Here is a 10280-nt window from a genome sequence, read left to right as displayed (position 1 = left end):
TGTCATTATGGGGTATTGTGTGTAGATTGATGAGGAAAAAAACTATTTAATACATTTTAGAATAAGGTTGTAACGTAACAACATGTGGAAAAAGTGTCTTACTTTTGAAAAATGTTGCTTTGTTGGTAAAGGGCTTGTAAGCAAGCATTTCACTGTAAGGTCTACTACACCTGTTGTATTCAAGGCATGTAACAAGTACAATTTGATTTGAGTATATTACATTACATTACCTTGACAACAACGGGCGGGCATCTTGGACGCTGTCTCCAGTTCTTATACCGCAGTTGTCCAGTGTCGGAAATTATGAAAATGTATTTTGTCAGACTGCGCCATCTCCTGGTGACAAGTACGGCAGAATATCAATAATATCAATCGTATAGCCACAGCCACAGAACAATGAGACAGATATTTCGCCGGATGTGTAAATATGAAGCATCCGGTTGGCGTTTCCACTCATTACCAAACATGGTGATGAGAGGAAGCACAGTGGCCGGCAGTGTGCTTCCTAACGGAAATCTCTGCCCACCTCCTTGCTTGTTCTGCCACCTATGATTAATGTGTTCCCATTGGAAACCACAGGCTCTGGTCTATCTTGGGTTAGTTCATAAAATCTTTGGTATAAGGTGGTCGTTGAACAGATTATTGTTTCAACTGAAACGAGATTCCGATAAATTTATAGATTTTTTTTAGACGTTCCCATTAAGTGATTGTCATTTACCACACTTCTTCCATCCTCAAACACAACCGTAAACCAAACCTGTGAAATGGTGGAAGGGCCCCTTTAAGAAACTGTCGCAAAACGCTGCTTTACCGCCCATGCGCAGAGAGAGAGGGGGCAACAGCGACGGAGAAAACAACAACAACAAGAGAACAGCGAGATGGCTCCATGAATACAGGCCAACTTCACTCTCACCCAGTTACTATCCACAACCTACCCGACTGCTGCTTTCTCACACGGCTGGATTAGATGGTGCCGGGCCCATGAACTTGGCTAGTCAGAGCGGGGAGACCGGCTGTAGCCAGCTCCTCTTCGCCAACTTTAACCAGGACAACACGTAAGGAAGGCCCGGGGAGAAGGGAGAGGAGGGCCGGGGAGAGATGCTAGTTAGCTGACAAGCTGTCTGATCATGTTGCCTACTTTAGCATCCATGTCGTCAGCCAGCTAAAACGCTATCCAGCCAGCTAGCTAAAGTGCTTGGATAAACAAGAAGCATAAACTAGTTGTCTAACACAAAAAGGCGAGGGGATCATTCCTTAATATGATAAAGTGTATTGATACCTGAACCAATATCTGGGCAAAGGACGATGAAAAGGCGAGATCTCCTCTCTGCCCAGAAAGCTACGGTTCACCTGAGCTCTCATGAATAAACGCTACACATTCACAGAATATGGCCCTAAACATGCGTGTACCAGTTTTCACGCACAGTCGGAAAACTGAACTTGACTTGAGAATGTGCTTATCCTCCCGTAAACTTTAGACCATGCGTATGTACTAATGCTGTATCACATCCGGCCGTGATGGGAGTCCCATAGGGCTGTGCACAAATCCCCGGTTTGGACGGTGTAGGCCGTCATTGTGAATACGAATTTGTTCTTGACTGATTTGCCTAGTTAAATAAAATTACATGTTTAAGTGTGCTGAGCGATTAGTGCTTTTTGAGGTCGTTTCCGTTCATTATATAAAAAAAAACCTGTTTCGATTCTTTAAAAAAAACGTTTATATTAAATGCATTATGAAATAAATACATTAAAATGATTAGCGCCTTTTAATGGAAATACCAAAGCCAAAAATGGAGCACATTCAATTGCCAAAACATTGAAAATATTCCACTGTCTCTGTCAGGTCCACATAGGAAATGACTAATAAATGATACATTTTTGGAAAGTTCTAATGCTACTGTCCCCCACTACAACAACAAAAAATACTGAACCACATGTAATGTTGTCCTTGAAACCTTTAATGTAAATACTGTAGAATCCCATTAATTCCAATGGAGAACTTCTCCTACTGAGGAGTGCCAATACGGCTTAAAGCTTCTCAATGGAGAACTTCTCCTACTGAGGAGTGCCAATACGGCTTAAAGCTTCTCAATGGAGAACTGCTCCTACTGAGGAGTGCCAATATGGCTTAAAGCTTCTCAATGGAGAACTTCTCCTACTGAGGAGTGCCAATACGGCTTAAAGCTTCTCAATGGAGAACTGCTCCTACTGAGGAGTGCCAATACGGCTTAAAGCTTCTCAATGGAGAACTGCTCCTACTGAGGAGTGCCAATACGGCTTAAAGCTTCTCAATGGAGAACTGCTCCTACTGAGGAGTGCCAATACGGCTTAAAGCTTCTCAATGGAGAACTGCTCCTACTGAGGAGTGCCAATACGGCTTAAAGCTTCTCAATGGCCAGAACTGTCCATCAGCAGGGTTTACATGCATCATTGGTCTGTGTGTATCTAACCTAACTGGAGAAAAGCTGTTTCTAAACCTAAAGTGAATCCTTTTTGTCCAAGATGGAAAAGAACAGGCGCAATGTAGATGGTCATTGTAGTTGATTAGCTCCTTGAGCTGAACTTAGTTGAATATTTGAATAATGAAAACTTCAACTCCCTTCAGCACCCAGCCTCCCATAGTTTGTTTTTAATTGAACCTTTATTTAACGAGGCAAGTCAGTTAAGAACAAATTCTTATTTACAATGACGTACTGGAATACACTGCCATCAGACACACATAACTGCACCAATCACACTTTCACAAAATGCTTGAAGACCTGGCTAAAGGTCAATCAGATGTGTGAACATGGTCCCTAGCTGTGTGTTGCCATTTTGTTGTCTATTGTCTGTAGCTGGAGGTGAAACACTTTGTTGCTTTTATGAATTTTGTCTTGCTGCTTTTTGTTCTATGTTGCTTGTCTGTATGCTACGTTTGCTTGTTCTATGTTGCTATGTCTTGCTTGTTCTATGTTGCTAATGTCTTGCTTGTCCTATGTTGCTAGTCTTGCTTGTTCTATGTTGCTCCCTATATTGTTTGTTTTTAATAACCTGCCCAGGGACTGCGGTTGAAAATTAGCCGGCTGGCTAAAACCGTCACTTTTAGAACGTTGATTAATTGCACTGTCCCTGTAAAAATAAACTAAACTAAACTAAAAAACTAAACTACCAGGGAACAGTGTGTTAACTGCCTTGTTCAGGGGCAGAGCGACAGATTTTTACCTTGTTAGCTCAGAGATTCGATCCAGCAACCTTTCGGTTACTGGCCCAACGCTCCAGCCACAAGCCTATTTGACTTCTCTCGTAAATGATTTAATTTCTCTCTAGAGAATTGGTGTGTTGACCTTGATCTTGGTGGTGTTTAGATACATTGATCTTGGTGGCGTTTTGATACATTGATCTTGGTGGTGTTTAGATACATTGATCTTGGTGGTGTTTAGATACATTGATCTTGGTGGTGTTTAGATACAAAAATCTTGGTGGTGTTTTATAATTGATCTTGGTGGTGTTTAGATCATTTTCTTGGTTAGTGTTTAGAACATTGATCTTGGTGGTTTTAAAATTGATCTTTATTTTCATACATTGATCTTGGTGGCGTTTTGATACATTGATCTTGGTGGTGTTTAGATACATTGATCTTGGTGGTGTTTAGATACATTGATCTTGGTGGTGTTTAGATACATTGATCTTGGTGGTGTTTAGATACATTGATCTTGGTGGTGTTTAGATACATTGATCTTGGTGGCGTTTTGATACATTGATCTTGGTGGCGTTTAGATACATTGATCTTGGTGGCGTTTAGATACATTGATCTTGGTGGCGTTTTGATACATTGATCTTGGTGGCGTTTAGATACATTGATCTTGGTGGCGTTTTGATACATTGATCTTGGTGGTGTTTGGTGATTTCTACCCGTCCCTGGTGGAGTCTGTGAAAGTGGATGCCATTGCTGACCACTTTCTGGGTAGTGGGATTGCAACACACACCGTGTGACCCAAAGTCACTCAAACACACACTGTCATAGTCAGGCCAGTGTCACCAGCCTGTCTCTCTCTCTCTCCCCTCGGTCAGACCAGTGTTACCAGCCTGTCTCTCTCTCTCCCCTCGGTCAGGCCAGTGTCACCAGCCTGTCTCTCTCTCTCCCCTCGGTCAGGCCAGTGTCACCAGCCTGTCTCTCTCTCTCCCCTCGGTCAGGCCAGTGTCACCAGCCTGTCTCTGTCTCTCTCCCCTCGGTCAGGCCAGTGTCACCAGCCTGTCTCTCTCCCCTCGGTCAGGCCAGTGTCACCAGCCTGTCTCTCTCTCTCCCCTCGGTCAGGCCAGTGTCACCAGCCTGTCTCTCTCTCTCTCCCCTCGGTCAGGCCAGTGTCACCAGCCTGTCTCTGTCTCTCTCCCCTCGGTCAGGCCAGTGTCACCAGCCTGTCTCTCTCTCTCCCCTCGGTCAGGCCAGTGTCACCAGCCTGTCTCTCTCCCCTCGGTCAGGCCAGTGTCACCAGCCTGTCTCTCTCTCTCCCCTCGGTCAGGCCAGTGTCACCAGCCTGTCTCTCTCCCCTCGGTCAGGCCAGTGTCACCAGCCTGTCTCTCTCTCTCCCCTCGGTCAGGCCAGTGTCACCAGCCTGTCTCTCTCCCCCTCGGTCAGGCCAGTGTCACCAGCCTGTCTCTCTCTCTCCCCTCGGTCAGGCCAGTGTCACCAGCCTGTCTCTCTCCCCTCGGTCAGGCCAGTGTCACCAGCCTGTCTCTCTCTCTCCTCGGTCAGGCCAGTGTCACCAGCCTGTCTCTCTCTCTCCCCTCGGTCAGGCCAGTGTCACCAGCCTGTCTCTCTCTCTCCCCTCAGTCAGGCCAGTGTCACCAGCCTGTCTCTCTCTCTCCCCTCGGTCAGGCCAGTGTCACCAGCCTGTCTCTCTCTCTCCCCTCGGTCAGGCCAGTGTCACCAGCCTGTCTCTGTCTCTCCCCTCGGTCAGGCCAGTGTCACCAGCCTGTCTCTCTCTCTCCCCTCGGTCAGGCCAGTGTCACCAGCCTGTCTCTCTCCTCCCCCTCGGTCAGGCCAGTGTCACCAGCCTGTCTCTCTCCCCCCTCGGTCAGGCCAGTGTCACCAGCCTGTCTCTCTCTCTCCCCTCGGTCAGGCCAGTGTCACCAGCCTGTCTCTCTCCCCCTCGGTCAGGCCAGTGTCACCAGCCTGTCTCTCTCTCCCCCTCGGTCAGGCCAGTGTCACCAGCCTGTCTCTCTCTCTCTCCCCTCGGTCAGGCCAGTGTCACCAGCCTGTCTCTCTCTCTCCCCTCGGTCAGGCCAGTGTCACCAGCCTGTCTCTCTCTCTCCCCTCGGTCAGGCCAGTGTCACCAGCCTGTCTCTCTCTCTCCCCTCGGTCAGGCCAGTGTCACCAGCCTGTCTCTCTCTCTCCCCTCGGTCAGGCCAGTGTCACCAGCCTGTCTCTCTCTCTCCCCTCGGTCAGGCCAGTGTCACCAGCCTGTCTCTGTCTCTCCCCTCGGTCAGGCCAGTGTCACCAGCCTGTCTCTCTCTCTCCCCTCGGTCAGGCCAGTGTCACCAGCCTGTCTCTCTCTCTCCCCTCGGTCAGGCCAGTGTCACCAGCCTGTCTCTCTCTCTCCCCTTGGTCAGGCCAGTGTCACCAGCCTGTCTCTCTCTCTCCCCTCGGTCAGGCCAGTGTCACCAGCCTGTCTCTGTCTCTCCCCTCGGTCAGGCCAGTGTCACCAGCCTGTCTCTCTCTCTCCCTCGGTCAGGCCAGTGTCACCAGCCTGTCTCTCTCTCTCCCCTCGGTCAGGCCAGTGTCACCAGCCTGTCTCTGTCTCTCTCCCTCGGTCAGGCCAGTGTCACCAGCCTGTCTCTCTCTCTCTCCCTCGGTCAGGCCAGTGTCACCAGCCTGTCTCTCTCTCTCTCCCTCGGTCAGGCCAGTGTCACCTGCCTGTCTCTCTCCCTCAGTCAGGCCAGTGTCACCAGCCTGTCTCTCTCTCTCCCCCCTCGGTCAGGCCAGTGTCACCAGCCTGTCTCTCTCTCTCCCTCGGTCAGGCCAGTGTCACCAGCCTGTCTCTCTCTCTCCCCTCGGTCAGACCAGTGTCACCAGCCTGTCTCTCTCTCTCCCCTCGGTCAGGCCAGTGTCACCAGCCTGTCTCTCTCTCTCCCCTCGGTCAGGCCAGTGTCACCAGCCTGTCTCTCTCTCTCCCCTCGGTCAGGCCAGTGTCACCAGCCTGTCTCTCTCTCCCTCGGTCAGACCAGTGTCACCAGCCTGTCTCTCTCCCCTCAGTCAGGCCAGTGTCACCAGCCTGTCTCTCTCTCTCTCCCCTTGGTCAGGCCAGTGTCACCAGCCTGTCTCTCTCTCTCTCCCCTCGGTCAGGCCAGTGTCACCAGCCTGTCTCTCTCTCTCTCCCCTCGGTCAGGCCAGTGTCACCAGCCTGTCTCTCTCCCCTCAGTCAGGCCAGTGTCACCAGCCTGTCTCTCCCCCCCTCGGTCAGGCCAGTGTCACCAGCCTGTCTCTCCTCTCCCCTCGGTCAGGCCAGTGTCACCAGCCTGTCTCTCTCTCTCCCCCTCGGTCAGACCAGTGTCACCAGCCTGTCTCTCTCTCTCCCCTCGGTCAGGCCAGTGTCACCAGCCTGTCTCTCTCTCTCCCCTCGGTCAGGCCAGTGTCACCAGCCTGTCTCTCTCTCTCTCCCCTCGGTCAGGCCAGTGTCACCAGCCTGTCTCTCTCTCTCTCCCCTCGGTCAGACCAGTGTCACCAGCCTGTCTCTCTCCCCTCAGTCAGGCCAGTGTCACCAGCCTGTCTCTCTCCTCTCAGTCAGGCCAGTGTCACCAGCCTGTCTCTGTCTCTCCCCTCGGTCAGGCCAGTGCCACCAGCCTGTCTCTCCCCTCGGTCAGGCCAGTGTCACCAGCCTGTCTCTCCCCGGTCAGGCCAGTGTCACCAGCCTGTCTCTCCCTCGGTCAGGCCAGTGTCACCAGCCTGTCTCTCTCTCTCTCCCCTCGTCAGGCCAGTGTCACCAGCCTGTCTCTCTCTCTCCCCTCAGTCAGGCCAGTGTCACCAGCCTGTCTCTCTCTCTCCCCTCGGTCAGGCCAGTGTCACCAGCCTGTCTCTCTCTCTCTCCCAGACCGGTCAGGCCAGTGTCACCAGCCTGTCTCTCTCTCTCTCCCCTCGGTCAGACCAGTGTCACCAGCCTGTCTCTCCCCTCAGTCAGACCAGTGTCACCAGCCTGTCTCTCCCCTCAGTCAGGCCAGTGTCACCAGCCTGTCCTGTCTCTCCTCGGTCAGGCCAGTGCCACCAGCCTGTCTCTCCCCTCGGTCAGGCCAGTGTCACCAGCCTGTCTCTCCCCTCGGTCAGGCCAGTGTCACCAGCCTGTCTCTCCCCTCGGTCAGGCCAGTGTCACCAGCCTGTCTCTCCCCTCAGTCAGGTATCTGTTCTAACCAGTGTGTGTGTCCTCTCTCTCCCCTCAGTCAGACCAGTGTGTGTGTCCTCTCTCTCCCCTCAGTCAGACCAGTGTGTGTGTCCTCTCTCTCCCCTCAGTCAGACCAGTGTGTGTGTCCTCTCTCTCCCCTCAGTCAGACCAGTGTGTGTGTCCTCTCTCTCCCCTCAGTCAGACCAGTGTGTGTGTCCTCTCTCTCCCCTCAGTCAGACCAGTGTGTGTGTCCTCTCTCTCCCCTCAGTCAGACCAGTGTGTGTGTCCTCTCTCCCCTCAGTCAGACCAGTGTGTGTGTCCTCTCTCTCCCCTCGGTCAGACCAGTGTGTGTGTCCTCTCTCTCCCCTCAGTCAGACCAGTGTGTGTGTCCTCTCTCTCCCCTCAGTCAGACCAGTGTGTGTGTCCTCTCTCTCCCCTCGGTCAGACCAGTGTGTGTGTCCTCTCTCTCTCCCCTCAGACCAGTGTGTGTGTCCTCTCTCTCCCCTCAGTCAGACCAGTGTGTGTGTCCTCTCTCTCTCCCCAGTCAGACCAGTGTGTGTGTCCTCTCTCTCCCCCAGTCAGACCAGTGTGTGTGTCCTCTCTCTCTCCCCTCAGACCAGTGTGTGTGTCCTCTCTCTCCCCTCAGTCAGACCAGTGTGTGTGTCCTCTCTCCCCTCAGTCAGACCAGTGTGTGTGTCCTCTCTCTCCCCTCAGTCAGACCAGTGTGTGTGTCCTCTCTCTCCCCTCAGTCAGACCAGTGTGTGTGTCCTCTCTCTCCCCTCAGTCAGACCAGTGTGTGTGTCCTCTCTCTCCCCTCAGTCAGACCAGTGTGTGTGTCCTCTCTCTCCCCTCAGTCAGACCAGTGTGTGTGTCCTCTCTCTCTCCCCTCAGTCAGACCAGTGTGTGTGTCCTCTCTCTCCCCTCAGTCAGACCAGTGTGTGTGTCCTCTCTCTCCTCAGTCAGACCAGTGTGTGTGTCCTCTCTCTCCCCTCAGTCAGACCAGTGTGTGTGTCCTCTCTCTCCCCTCGGTCAGACCAGTGTGTGTGTCCTCTCTCTCCCCTCGGTCAGACCAGTGTGTGTGTCCTCTCTCTCTCCAGGTCTTTAGCTGTTGGAACCAAATCAGGCTACAAGTTCTTCTCCCTGTCGTCTGTGGACAAGTTGGAGCAGATTTATGAATGTAGTGAGTGTCAATATCGTATGGCTTTATGACGTGTTTGTGTGTGTATGTGTATATATAATATAATATATATGAAATACTGCACTTACTAGATACCACACAGTCATAACCATCACTCTTAATGTTGTTTTACAGTAATATGGAATGGCTATTATATTTACTATTGATACATTGCTTTCAGAAAGTATTCAGACCCCTTGACCTTTTCCAACTTTTGGTTACATTACAGAATTATTCTAAAATGGATTAAATCGTTTTTTCCCCCTCATCAATCTACACACAATACCCTATAATGACATCACAATACCCTATAATGACATCACAATACCCCATAATGACATCACAATACCCCATAATGACATCACAATACCCCATAATGACATCACAATACCCTATAATGACATCACAATACCCCATAATGACATCACAATACCCCATAATGACATCACAATACCCTATAATGACATCACAATACACCATAATGACATCACAATACCCCATAATGACATCACAATACCCCATAATGACATCACAATACCCCATAATGACATCACAATACCCCATAATGACAAAGCAAAAACAAGTTTTTCGAAATTTGTATAATTTATCAAAATAATTTACATAAATATTCAGACCCTTTACTCTGTACTTTGTTGAAGCACCTTTGGCAGCGATTACAGCCTCAGGTCTTCTTGGGTATCATGCTAAAAGCTTGGCACACCTGTATTTGGGGAGTTTCTCCCATTCTTCTCTGCAGATCCTCTCAAGCTCTGTCAGGTTGAATGGGGAGCATCGCTGCACAGCTATTTTCAGGTCTCACCAGAGATGTTCGATCAGGTTCAGGCTCTGGCTGGGCCACTCAAGGACATTCAGAGACTTGTCCCGAAGCCCTTCCTGCGTTGTCTTGGCTGTATGCTTAGGGTCGTTGTCCTGTTGGAAGGTGAACCTCGGTCACTCTACCATAAAGGCCTGATTGGTGGAGTGCTGCAGAGATGGTTGTCCTTCTGGAAGTTTCTCTCATCTCCACAGAGGAACTCTGGAGCTCTGTCAGAGTGACCATCAGGTTCTTGATCGACCTGACCAAGGCCCTTCTCCCTGATTGCCCTGATTGCTCAGTTTGGCCGGGCGGCCAGGTCTAGGAAGAGTCTTGGTGGTTCCAAACTTCTTCCATTTAAGAATGATGGAGGCCACTGTGTTCTGGGGGACCTTCAATGCTAAAGAAACTTTTTATTTTGTATAAATTTGCAAACATTTCTAGAAAAAAAAACTGTTAGCAGAAATGTTTTTAAAAAATATTAAAAACAAAAAAAATACGTTTTTGCTTTCTCATTATGGGATATTGTGATGTCATTATGGGGTATAGTGATGTCGTTATGAGGTATTGTGATGTCATTATGGGGTATTGTGATGTCATTATGGGGTATTGTGATGTCATTATGGGGTATTGTGATGTCATTATGGGGTATTGTGATGTCGTTATGGGGTATTGTGATGTCATTATGGGGTATTGTGTGTAGCTTGATGAGGGGAAAATGTCATCCATTTTAGAATAAGGCTGTAACATAGTCAAAAGTAAAAAGTCAAGGGGTCTGAATACTTTCCTGAAGGCGCTGTACTACAGACATGTATTCCACTCACAGGCCATACAGTCATCGTCCCCACTGTTAATGTAGGATCACTGTAATATGGAATAGCTCTCTAGAATATTAGAGCAACGGGGTTATACTGTTTGGTACTAATGTGTGTGTGTG

The 10280-nt window shown here is 49.9% G+C and overlaps 1 pseudogene; it reads left to right on the top strand.

Moving 5' to 3' along the window:
• The first annotated feature begins 806 nt into the window (after window positions 1-806).
• Window positions 807-10280, top strand: part of LOC135569005 (WD repeat domain phosphoinositide-interacting protein 2-like) — a 111009-nt pseudogene continuing 101535 nt past the window's right edge.

Source organism: Oncorhynchus nerka, unplaced genomic scaffold, assembly GCF_034236695.1.
Source record: "Oncorhynchus nerka isolate Pitt River unplaced genomic scaffold, Oner_Uvic_2.0 unplaced_scaffold_1263, whole genome shotgun sequence".
NCBI lineage: Eukaryota > Metazoa > Chordata > Actinopteri > Salmoniformes > Salmonidae > Oncorhynchus > Oncorhynchus nerka.
This window is presented reverse-complemented; position numbering and strand designations above follow the sequence as displayed.